Raw genomic sequence first — 12988 nt, 5'->3', positions numbered from 1 at the left:
CTATACACAGCATGAGAATAGGGATCTGGTGTCCTGATTTCCCCAAGCAATATAATTTAACAGAGCAGAGATTTCCAAGCTGCAGCCTATGGGGTAGCTTCTGGCTTTATAAATAAAGTTTTATTAGAACATGGCTTATCCATGTATGCCCATTGTCCCAGGCTGCTTTTCTTCTGCAGCTACTAAATGGATTGTTATAGCAGATGTGGTAGAGCCCCATGCCTAAATGATTACAACTGAGAATAAAAGAAATAATTTTCCAACACTTCCATCATTTTTCCCCGATTTAAGTAGTGGCTTGTTATACACCAGACTCCCATGAAAGGCTGCATCATGATCTTTATTCCTCACTCCTCCTGAAAATTTCTTTGATCACCATGTCAGCACTGTTTGCTTCAAGTTACCAGTCTTGTGCCGTATTTACTATCTATCTCCAGTCTCTTTCATTTGCCTCCCTCCCCCCCATATTTTCCTCTAAAATTTCCCTGATGGTTCCCACAAATGTACTCATCCGTCAGAATTTAACTCACTTTCTGTAGCTCTGTGAAAAAGACATTTTAATGTTTCTTTGCATTTGCAAAAGAAAGACATCTTTAACTCAGAGAGTCTTTCATCCCTTACGTGATTTATCTGTCCATCAATGTTAGCCTTCCTTTTCCATATCTGTAAAACGTTCAAGTTTTCTCCATAATAGGTTTGCATGCCTGTGGTGGGTTGATTCTTAAACACGTTCCCATGCCTTTCTTTCTCTGTTACCTCTCACACTTTCCTTTTTTTTACTGTGTGTGGGTAATTTCCTCAGATCCATTTTTCAGCTTCACTAACGCACTTTTCAAATGTACTTAATCTGCTATTTAACATTCAGTGGGGTTTTCACATCAAAAGTGGTAATTTTATATCAAGAATTTTATTTGAGTCATTTTAAAATATGCCTGCTCTTCGGATCGCTTGCATTTTTTTGTAATCCTCATTTTACCCATTTAATTCTTTCAGTGTATTTGCTTTATTATGCTTCTCATATTCTCTTCTCATTCAAACAGCAAACATTTTTAATTTTTATTTCAAATACCACCCTGTTTTTTTGGGGGGGAGCAGATAATATACCTTCTAGCAGACAGCCTTTTTATAGAATGACTTTTCATCTGTTGCCAAAGACTCTCTCTGTTTCTCTTTCTCTGTCCTTTTCTCACTCTTTGTGTGTGTGTGTGTGTGTGTGTTTCATATACGTTTATATGTTTATGCTGATACTTAACCTTGTGCTTGTGTACATGTGCATAAGTATGTTGTATGCACACACATGAAGCAAACATGCATTTACTTAGAGTGGCTCTTCATGTATTTGTGATATGGTTACAAGACAACTGGAATATTCAAACAACATGCTGGTGTGTAATTGCAAACTCTACAATTGTATGATTTGGAGGAATCAAATTCAGTCATATTAGAATCAAAGTTCTTTCTCATTTTGTCTTTTTTTCTTTTAATTCTGCTTTTGTTTAAAATCCTGTCTGACCATGGTAATTAGTAACTAAATTATTGACTAACTTTTGAAATCGCACAAAAGTAAGACAGCATAGTAATAGACAATTCAGAAGGAAAATATGCTAGTGAGGCTTATGGAATGAAAATAATGACCAATGTCCATGTATTCAGAAGAAAGTGTATTAACAACAGAGAGTATGGACGTGTAGAATATTGACATTGTCCTTTTTTCTCATTCCAAACACAAAATAGCAAGAATAGGATTGAAGTTTAAATAATATTCAGCTAATATTTCAAGAAAGGATTGACAATCAGCTATGCCCTTACTAGTCACTCTGGCACCAGGTTCCTCACATTGAATTAGTGATCGCATCATCAGTGGGAACTGTGACAATGACAAGTGGCATGAACAATGATTATACTCAGAATCACAGGTGGTTGGCTAACTTTATCTTGGAGCAGCATGAGAAGATGAGATCCAAGGGAATTAATTTTCTTTATAAATACGAGAGCTAGCTTGAGACTCTGTGGCTAAAATAACTTCTTGGAACTTGTAAAAAAAACGGCTTTGGTAAACACTCGCTTAGAGTATTACATGTGGGTTCTCTCCATTTCCCATTGTTGTTTTAGAAGATGTATTATGTGGGATGTGAATAACAAGACCCTGGATCATATAGAAACATTAACAACTGCCTATCGCCAGGTCTGCAGAGGAAGAGGTGCCGATACTAAGGTCTGGTTCCCTAATTGCTTCTTGATTTGTTAATAAAGAAGGCTGGGAACCAATTGGTGAATGGAAGGGACAGGTGGAACTTCCATATCCCAAAAGGAAAGAGCGTCTTAGCAGGGCAGGGTCTGTGTGTGTGTGTGTGTGTGTGTGTGTGTGTGTGTGTGTGTGTGTGTGTGTGGCCAGGTTTTGGAACGAGGATCAAGTATCAATCACTTAACATGTAGGCGCAGCTAGAACCAGCAGCCTTAGCTACCAGAGAATGCCTAAGGAGTTCGGCAGGGGCCAGCTGATACAAGCCACTGGGTAAGTTATTGCAGGAGGAGAAATGGAGCTAATAATTGATGAGGGCATGCCTTTCCAGGCAGAAGATTCTGCGCCCAGCAGTTATGGCTAGCTGGCAAATTCTGAAATAATAAAGCTGTCTGTCCTTTATCTGCGGATTCTAGGGCCTCCGGTGTGGGCTGATGGAATGGTCGACTCCTGGAGCATAAGGCAGGTAGAGAGAGAGGCAGGGTTAGGGCTGATTGCCATAGACCCCGGAGCTAAGCAGGATGGGAAAAAGGGAACTGCGAGGGGCTAGAGCACAGCAGCTCCCTGGTAAGCTGGGTCAGTGCTGGCAGCAGCCCATCTGGAGCTAAGCCAGGAGCTTGGTTGCAGCTCACAGGCTAAGGCAGTAGCATGCTTTAAAAGCTACATGCAAGACAGAGTGATATATCCTAATTCATTTAAACCTCTTCCTTTCTCTGAATCCTAACCATGATTGTAGCACCCTCCAAGAGAAGGTAATGTCAGTTAACAAGGGAAAACAAGGGAACCACAGAAATCAACGAAAGTGCACTAGCTCACATAACGGAAACCACAGAAATCACCCAAAACATGCCAGCTCACATAACTGAACAATTATACACATAGAAATATTCAAATGGAGACAGTGTGCTTAGGAAGACAGAAAAGCAAAATCGTCCAAGACAGTAATGATGCTGGTCATCAGCAAGTTGTATTCCCAAGTTTTAAACATTCTAAAGAGCTAGGGTTTCTACCTTTCAGAAACTTGACCATAAAATGCATCTAGAAATGTGAAAGAATAAAAAAAGGTCTTTAAATTAATCTAGGCTTACGTGTAACATGGGAAGATTCAGAACTGTAGAAGGAAGAAAAAGTAGAGTTTTCAGCCGTATCTCAAAACAATGGACAGTTTAAAATTGTCAAAAGCTTTTGTTTAAAGGTATTATAAATATTACCTAAGTAGCCTTGAGGACAAGAGAATTGTAGCAGAACAGGAGCAAAGCTTACCTGACAAAATAACCAGACACTTAAAACAAGATGTATGGCTCAGTCATCATTAGCACTAATTCCCAACAGAAATCAAAACCCTTCATTCCAGAATATATGAGGACATTAAGACATTAATAAATACAAAACATAGAAAAGAAATGGTAACAATGTTAAGAAAGGATATGTTTAATTACTTCTCACCTAGGAGAACCAAAGCAAAGAGAACGGATGATGAATTTCTCAAAAGCAGGGTGATGCATGCTCAAGAGGATTTTATACACCAACAAAAGCTTCATCAAGGAAACAAATTTCCAGGTACTGGTACTGACACTGATCTTAAAGTTTATTTAAAGCTGTACTTGAAATAAAATCCAAAGAAAGTGACAAAGGCCAGCAAGAAGATGTAGCCCAAACAGGCTCTTGACCAGTGGATAATGGACCTAAAGAATTACCAAGAACGTCTAGATAAAGCATATTGCTAAGCCAAAGAAACAGGCATAAAGGAATGTATTTCCCCATTTCTGGTTTTGATGTCTGTGTTTTTCTCCTCCTACATTAAAATACATGAGCAATGTGTGTGATTTTTAAAGAGTAGATACAATCTCTATATTATTGAAAGAATATTAAGAACACAAAATACCCTTTCATTGTGTGAACTAGTTAATAATTGTTTAGTAAACACCTTTTAAATGCAGGTATATCCCTAACAACATCAACCGTTTTTCACACTGTGATATTTAATGCATCAAATGGTCTCCAAAGAGCAAAACTGTGTTTTCTGTATGAATGGATTCAACCATGTATTCAATGAAAATCACCTATTAATAGAAGTACTGTTTGGCTCTCATTATACATTTTAATCATGCACATTTACCAATCTACCACGGTCATACCACTTGATTGAATGAAAGTAACTTACCTGTTTTAATCCCTCTTGAAATAACTTCATATTAACCTAGGCATTGATGCTTTCTGAATAAAATAGTATTGCATATTTAAAACCATGATTATGCAAACACTGTAAGTCCTTGAAATCACATAAATCCTTGATGCTGGAGCATATGCAGGATAAAAATACTTCTCAATTGTTTAAGAGCACTGACATTATGAAAAGTGTATATTTCAACCATAATAAAATGAAAGTAGACATCAATAAAACAGGGCATTTGGGGAATTTAAAAACACGTGAATGTTAAATGGCACAATCTTAAACAATTAGTGGACTGTGGAATAATAAAGGGAAATAGAAAATAATTTGAGACAAATGAAATGAAAACATAGCAAACTAACGTTTATGAGCTAGAACATAAACCTAAGGAAGCAGAAGATGGACTTCAAAGTTCACTTAAATAAGCAGAATAAAGAAAGTAAGACAGAGTAGAAATTAATAGACAATCAATGGACAAAGTTGAGAACTGTAAATGGTGCTTCTTTACAAACATTTATAAAAGTCATAAATATTCTCATCCTAAAAATAAGAGAAGACTAAAGGAAAAATACCAACTACAGAAGAGAGAACATAAACTCCTATTTTATAGTTAAATGTGGTCCTAAGTGAATACCATGTGCTACTACATATTAAAATGTTGGTAATTTAGATGTTAAAAAACATATATGTATGTATGCATATGTGTATGTGTATATGTATGTACATATATCTATATTTCCAAATGTCCATATATCCATATATGCACATATATACACATATGATCATAGATATTAGACTAACATATGATATAATATATATGCAGATAATTTCAGCAATATATTTCAGCAAAACAAATGTTTACTATTATTACGATAGTTTTATTAACATGATGAGATCTACAGTCATCTGAGAGGCAAGCCTACAGTGCAAAGTGCAGAAGTAACTTTTATTCACTAGATGTAATTGTTATTTCAGAGGATTAGTGCTGAATAAGCTCACCCTTTCTATCTTTTTCTGCACTCTGGCTCTCTGGTTCAACTCAGTTCTTCTGGCTTAAACTTCTCTCCAGGCTTACTAATTCCATCTCAGTTTATTACCTAATTGCTCTCCTTGGACTCAAACTAACTCTGGCAGTTTGTTCTAATCTTCTGGCTTGTTCTTATTCTTTGGCTTCAACTGCCTCTGCTGGCCTGCACTGAATGGCATAAACTCACTACAGAACTCAACTCAACTCCACTGCGCTGTACCCGCCGCACTGACGCCCAGCTGACTCCCTCTCCCTGCACTGCTCTTAAATAGCTTTTCCCCTCAGAGTTGGGTATAGCCTATGTTTGACTCATTCTGTCAAATTCTTCTCTGATTCATAAATTTGTCTGCTCCTCAATTAGACATTACTTTAAAACATGACTGCTTTCTTCTGCAAACTAATTTTACCTTAAAGGTGTGTACTAAGTATTTGTTTCCATTCCAGCCAGATCACATAGACCCAGACAGTCTTTGGATGTGATCGCTGGCCAGAGTAGCCATGTTGCTGAGTTACAATCCTCTACACTTCAGGGACTGTTAGAATAAAGTGTTCACCCTTTGACATGCTTGTGAGAGTTTATTGTGAGGGTTTGTGTTGATATGCTTAATTGTGTTAGGATCACACTAAGGGTTTGCTTGTGTCCTTGACTCTATAAAAAGGATTGGGGTAGAGAGATGGGTCAGTGGTTAAGAGATACTGCTCTTGCAGAGCCTAGGTTAAGTTCCCAGAGCACTAATTGTGTGTCTCATGACCACATTTAACCCAGTTCCAGTGGGCTCTGCTACCTCTGATCTCTCATGTACACACACACACACACACACACACACACAGAGGGGGGGGAATAACTAAAAACAATTCTCAGCCAACAGTATACTTAATAACAAGGGATTGACTGTCTTCCTGTGAGGTTGAAGGTAAGGAGAATTAAAGATCTGCCTCACCACTGTCCAATATTACCCTGAGCATAGAACTCGGGCCACCTATGATATAAAAGTAAACCTACATCCAGACTGACAGGAGTTAAATTACTTCTGTCTATATGTGACATGGTTTGCTTGTTTAAAAAATAGGTAATAAAGTATGTTAACCAAGAATGAAAAAAAGAAGTTTAATTCACAAAGATCAGTTATATCCTTGCATTGAGCCAAATGGTCATGAAATTGTAAATGAGATTATAAAATGATTCATGTTGTAAAAATGTCAAAAGAGTGTAATACAAAGAACTTTGACCAACAGAGTACAGACTTTTACATCAAAGACTATGAAACTTGCATAACGACACTGAGTAAAATCTCAAAAAGAAAGACATCCCATATCCATGGACTAGAAATTCTACTATATTTATGATGCCTCTATGCCTCAGGCTGCTCCAGGGAAACAGAACCACTAACTAGGATGTGTATAAGATGATGTTCTTGGTAATTGCTCAGACACTTTAGAGACAGCAGACGTCTCCAAGTGCTTACTTAGGAAGATAGAAATACAGGCCAGCAGATGCCATGGCTCTATTGTGAATCTCACAGCGGAGGAACCAGCAGAACTGAGGAAGCGAGTTCCTCATAGGAAGCTAGCAGGCCAGGGAATGAACGAAGAGCTCAGGATGAGTCTGAAAGGAGAAGAAACCAATTTTTTTACTTCAAAGAAGTTCTATTCCGACTTTCAACTAAATGAGAAAAAAAAATCAACTGGTGAAACAATGAATTTTACTAAGCTTACAAATCCTAACGTTAATCTCATCTGAAACTACCCTCACTTAAACGTCCAGGATAATAATTGACCAAATAGCATTTCTGTGCTACTCCGGGACCGGTCTATAGGTGGCGCTGTTTTTGGTTCCCACGGTAACTTAAAAGAGAAACTTATTCAAGATCCATAACCCTTGACGCCCTGCAGGTGAAGGAAGAGGATGTCCTCAAATTCCTTGCTGCAGGAACCCACTTAGGTGGCACCAACCTTGACTTTTAGATGGAGCAGTACATCTACAAAAGGAAAAGTGACGGTATCTACAGCATACACCTTAAGAGGACCTGGGAGAAGCTGTTGCCCGCTGCTCGCTCTATTGTTGCCATTGAGAACCCTGTGACGTCAGCTTCACCTCTTCCAGGAACACTGGCCAGAGACCTGTGCTGAAGTTCGCTGCTGCTACAGGAACCACTCCAATTGCTGGCTGCTTCACACCTGGGACCTTCACTAACCAGATCCAAGCACCCTTCAGGGAGCCACGGCTTCTAGTGGTGACAAATCCCCGGGCTGACCATCAGCCCCTCACAGAAGCCACTTATGTCAACCTGCCCGCCATTGCTCTAACACACTCTCCCCTGCGCTATGTGGATATTGCCATCCTGTGCCACAACAAGGGAGCTCACTCACTGGGTCTGATGTGGTGGATGCTGGCCTGGGAAGTATCCGCATGCGAGGAACTATCTCCCGTGAGCACCCATGGGAGGTTATGCCTGATCTTTACTTCTACAGAGACACTGAGGAGATTGAGAAGGAGGAGCAGGCTGCCGCTGAGAAGACCTTGACAAAGGAAGAAATCCAGGGTGAATGGACCGCACCAGCTCCCGAGTTCACTGCTGCTCAACCTAAGGTGGCAGACTGGTCTGAGGGTGTACATGGTGCCCTCTGTGCCCATCCAGCAGTTCCCCATGGAAGACTGGAGTGCGCAGCCAGCCACTGAGGACTGGTCAGTAGAGGCCACTGAGTGGGTTGGAGCCACCATTGAGTGGTCCTGACCTGCTCTGCAGACACCTGAGTGAAAGGAATAAAGGTGGAAGGAAAATAAAGTTCCTAAAAGCTGAAAAAAATTGACCAAATAACTGGACACTGTATGATTAATGAAGTTCACATATTCATTTAACCATTGTAAGTTCAACTTTTATAAATTGATTCTAAACTCAAAACCAATAAAATTCTGTTACCTTCTTTTGCAGGAATTTACTAGCAGATCCAAGTAGTAAAGCAAGAGAACCAGTGTTAACAAAACAATCATAACGAAAAAGGAGTGAGTTTACAGAAAATAAATTACCTAATTTCAACCATAATTTTCTATAACACATAATTTTACAGCAGCTCAAATGTCCACAGACTAATGAATAGATGAACAAAACAAAGTATATTTGTATAATAGAATATTTGTTAGCAATAATTAAGAGTCTTAATCTAAATACACATACATACAGAGACAGACAGACAGTGACAGAGAAAAACAGAGACAGATGACAGAAATAGGTAAATGAAAGATAGACAAATGACAGATAGATAGATAACAGATGAAAGATCTTTACAATGCCTACATCTAATGGAGGGCTAATATCCAAAATATACAAAGAACTCAAGAAGTTAGATTCCAGAGAGCCAAATAACCCTATTACAGCCTCTTATAAGCCTATTAAAAATGGAGTACAGAGCTAAACAAAGAATTTTCAGCTGAGGAATTTCGAATGGCTGAGAAGTACCTAAAGAAATGTTCAACATACTTAGTCATCAGAGAAATGCAAATCAAAAGAACCCTAAGATTCCACCTCACACCAGTCAGAATGGCTAAAATCAAAAACTCAGGTGGCAACAGATGCTGGCGAGGATGTGGAGAAAGAGAAACACATCTCCATTGTTAGTGGGATTGCACACTGCTACAACCCCTCTGGAAAATACTCTGGAGGTTCCTCAGAAAATTGGACACAGTACTACCTGAGGACTGAGCTATACCACTCCTGGGCATATACTCAAATGATGCCCCAACATACAACAAAGAAACATGCTCCACTATGTTCACAGCAGCCTTATTTATAACAGCCAGAAGCAGGAAAGAACCCAGATGCTCTTCAACAGAGGAATGGATATGGAAAATGTGGTATATCTACACAATGGAGTACTACTAGCTATCAAAAACAATGACGTCATGAAATTCATAGGCAAATGGATTGAACTAGAAAATATCATCCTGAGTGAGGTAAACGAATCACAGAAAAACACACATGGTATGCACTCACTGATAAGTGGATATTAGCCCAAAATCTTGAATTACCCAAGATACAATCCACAGACCACAAGAAACTCCAGAAGAAGGACATCCAAAGTGTGGATGCTTCACTCTTTCTTAAAAGGCGGAACATAAATGTTCATAGGAGGGCATATGGAAACCAAGTTTGGAGCAGAGACTGAAGGAATGGCCATTCAGAGTCTGCCCCACATGGGTGTACAGCCCATATACATGCAGCCACTAAAACTAGATTAGATTGATGGAGCTAAGAAGTGCATGCTGACAGGAGCCTGATATAGCTGTCTCCTGAGACACACAGCCAGAGCATGTCAATTACACAGGCGAATGCTAGCAGCAAACCATTGAACCGAGAATGGGGTCCCCCTTGGAAGAATTAGAGAAGGGATTGAAAGAGCTGAAGGGGATTGCAACCCCATAAGAACAACAATGGCCATAATAGGCCAACCAACCAGAGCTTCCAGGGACTAAACCACTATCCAAAGACTATACATGGACTGACCCATGGCTCCAACTGCATGTGTAGTAGAGGATGGCCTTGTTGGACACCAATGGAAAGAGAAGCTCTTGGTCCTGCCAAGGTTTCTCACCCCTCATGGGGAGGAGGAAGGGGGGTGGTTGGGGAGGGGAACACCCTTATAGAAGAAGGGGAAGGGGATTGGATAGGGGCTTATGTATGGGAAAACAAGTAAAGGGAATAACATTTGAAATTTAAATAAAAATATATCTAATAAAAAATAAAAGGTGAGATAATGCTCTGTAAACATCTAAACAAAAGGCAATTATGATAAACATTATTATACATGATTTATTTTTATTAACTGTTCAGAATAGGCAAGTCTTAACAAACAAAAAGCATGAAGAATAACACATAACTCTGTGTGTGTGTATGTTTGTGTGTATGTGTGTTATAACTTACACAAAAACCTGTGGATATCAAAAGCCACTATATTATATCCTTTAAGTGAATGTAATTTAAGGTACATGAATTGTATATCAATGAAGTAGTATCTTATTTTTGCTTACAAACAGGACTTAAAGTGATAGTCTGATATTCAATACCTTCAGACTTCAAGATATGTAGTCACAGATGACATGGTGAGAAAGAGTTAGTTCTTTTTACCTGTCCATGGATTGGAAGAGTCACACTCCTCTGTGATGCCAGGAATGATGCCAAGTCACAGGTAGAACAATCCACATCCTTGAACCTCAACAGCCATCAATGTCCACATATTACAGTCCTGTTGCCTCTGGCATACCAAGAAGATAGCATTGGATTGTCAACTGTTATCTATTTTTTAGTAAAATGGTCAATTATGGACAGATGACAGCTCTTACAATAAGGACTGGTCCTTGTTGATGATTGGTTGTTATGGGATCTACAGAATGCTTCATAGGTTCCAGTTCTGCTGAGGAGAATGCCAATGTGTTTGTCAGGATATTCCAAACCTATATTCAGAGAGTGAATGAGGTCAATAAAGTTCACTGATGTATTAGTTATCCAAGATCCTTCAATTTGATACCAAGTGTGGAATGGAATCCAGTTATGTCTACTTCTTAAAACTATTTTTTCAGTGACCTAGTTAAGACCTCAAGTCAATGTCCTTCCTATGAAATCACCTATGAGGATCCTGGACAGAAGCTTCCTTGGTGGGAACTTGGCACACTATCCATTTTCAGGCTTCATGGAGATGTCATGAACTGAAGAGCAGGCCTTAGCAAACTCTATTTCAACAATCATGTGTTTCTCCTGAACAAGATCCTCGAGAGCAGTACTATTAGCTGGCAATGTTTAAAAATCTTTATTTTCAAGGAAGATGCGGAAGAGACCTTGCATTAACAATATCTGTTAAGCTCAGTGCTGTCCTCCAAGGACTAAATCATCTTTGTCTAATGATGACCCAGGCAGCCTGACAACTTCCCACTGGTGATTGACTTTTTATTAAATAAATGTATAGCATGCCTCCCAATCTGTATCAAGATTGGAGACAGTTCTGGGTGGATAAGATTCATCAAGGTAAAAAAAAAAAGTACCCATCCCTAACTCATGCTTAGAAGTGGCAGACATAGTACAATATTTAGCATATTTTCAGACTGAGCCAAGAAGTGAAACCCTATACACCAATGCCAAAAAGCTTCCAGCCTCCATTTAGAAGAAACTGGCTTTAGCTTTCCAAAGAAACAGAAATATCAGGTTTGAATTCTACCTTGAATTATATCCAGTTCTAAGTCTCCAGGATCTCCAAATGGAGAGAAGAATAGAATTGCCCCAAGGGAAGTAGTGAAGTGTGTGTGGCCACCAAAGGTGAACACAAAGGAACAGGAGCAACTTAATATTTGCAAGCTGACACAGTCTCGCAGTCTTATTGTATAACTGTAAAGAGTGGCTTACTTCCTATCCTTACTGTCACATTCACATTAACCAGAAGCAGAGACACAGATGTCTAGTATTTAAGAAAAAAAATTATGCCTCAGGGAGACTCAAAGTCACAATAGAAAACACCTTCCAAGGAAGCCCACACAGCACCTCCCAGGCAGAAATGCTAATTTTAATTAATTCTTGCTAAGTGTTTAAGTGTATCTTAAGGCTAGTATATGAGTGCATAAATGCATATGTGTCAATATATCTCTAGAACTACGTGGAGAACTGTATAAAAGACAAGATATAGAGTGCATCAATTATGGTATTTCATATAAAAGTGATAGCCTGACAGGACAAAAGAAGAAATGCCTTGGAGCCTGGTCCTTTAAAAGTGATATACTAAATAAACCAAGGAACATATCACAATTAAAAGGCAAATAGTTTCAGGTAGCAGTGCTCAGTGGACCAGTCCATAAAACCCCTTAGGTATCAGCAGGTATACTCACCCAGTCCACCCTCTGACAAGTCTGTGAAGGAGGAAAAACCAAGACCCTTCAGGAGGGTGTGACATCTGACTGTTTCATTTTTTTTAAAGTCTTCATTTCAAAGACCCACTGGTAATCTTGCTTTACAGCCTCCCCTGCCAGGAACATTTTGCATTGTTATGGCACTGCCAAGGTCATTAAGGCATCTAACAAAGATACACACATTAAATATTGGTCTGTAGGTGGTGCTATTGGGAAGGGCAGCTGGCCTTTAGATGGTAGGGTTTACTAGGGGGCCCTTGGGCAAAGAATGTACCCTTACATGGCATTTGTGGGCCTTTGTCTCTTTTCTTTCTCTGTCTCTACTCTAGGTCAAAAGAATTCACGTGTAGCACACTGTAACCACAAGCTTTTCCACCCTGCCTCTTTGATCCTATGAATAATGACTGAGACTTCATATGAATAAATGCCTAAGCCATAAGATTTGGTTCATTTCTCCTAGCTCATAACTCCACTGTCTTGTTTAAACTAGTTCAAGTCCCACCATGTATTTAGTTACCACTCCTCAGGTCACTTAACCTCCTTCTGCATTTGGAGTGAATCTCCCGTGACTATTTTCTAGAATACTATCTCTCTCTCTCTCTGATGGATATTCCACCTTCTAATCATGCTAAACTAATTGGTCATGACATTTTATTG

General features: G+C 39.1%; 1 long non-coding RNA gene and 1 pseudogene across 1 annotated transcript; both read left to right on the top strand.

Moving 5' to 3' along the window:
• Positions 1-2471: 2471 nt before the first annotated feature.
• Rpsa-ps13 (ribosomal protein SA, pseudogene 13) lies at positions 2472-8367 on the top strand (annotated as a pseudogene).
• Positions 8368-10297: 1930 nt separating this feature from the next.
• On the top strand, positions 10298-12784 carry LOC134482460 (uncharacterized). Its single transcript, XR_010058620.1, has 2 exons — positions 10298-11459; positions 12661-12784. It is a non-coding gene; the product is annotated as an uncharacterized LOC134482460 (long non-coding RNA).
• The last annotated feature ends 204 nt before the right edge of the window (positions 12785-12988 follow it).

This window comes from Rattus norvegicus, chromosome 16, assembly GCF_036323735.1.
Source record: "Rattus norvegicus strain BN/NHsdMcwi chromosome 16, GRCr8, whole genome shotgun sequence".
Taxonomy (NCBI): domain Eukaryota; kingdom Metazoa; phylum Chordata; class Mammalia; order Rodentia; family Muridae; genus Rattus; species Rattus norvegicus.
This window is presented reverse-complemented; position numbering and strand designations above follow the sequence as displayed.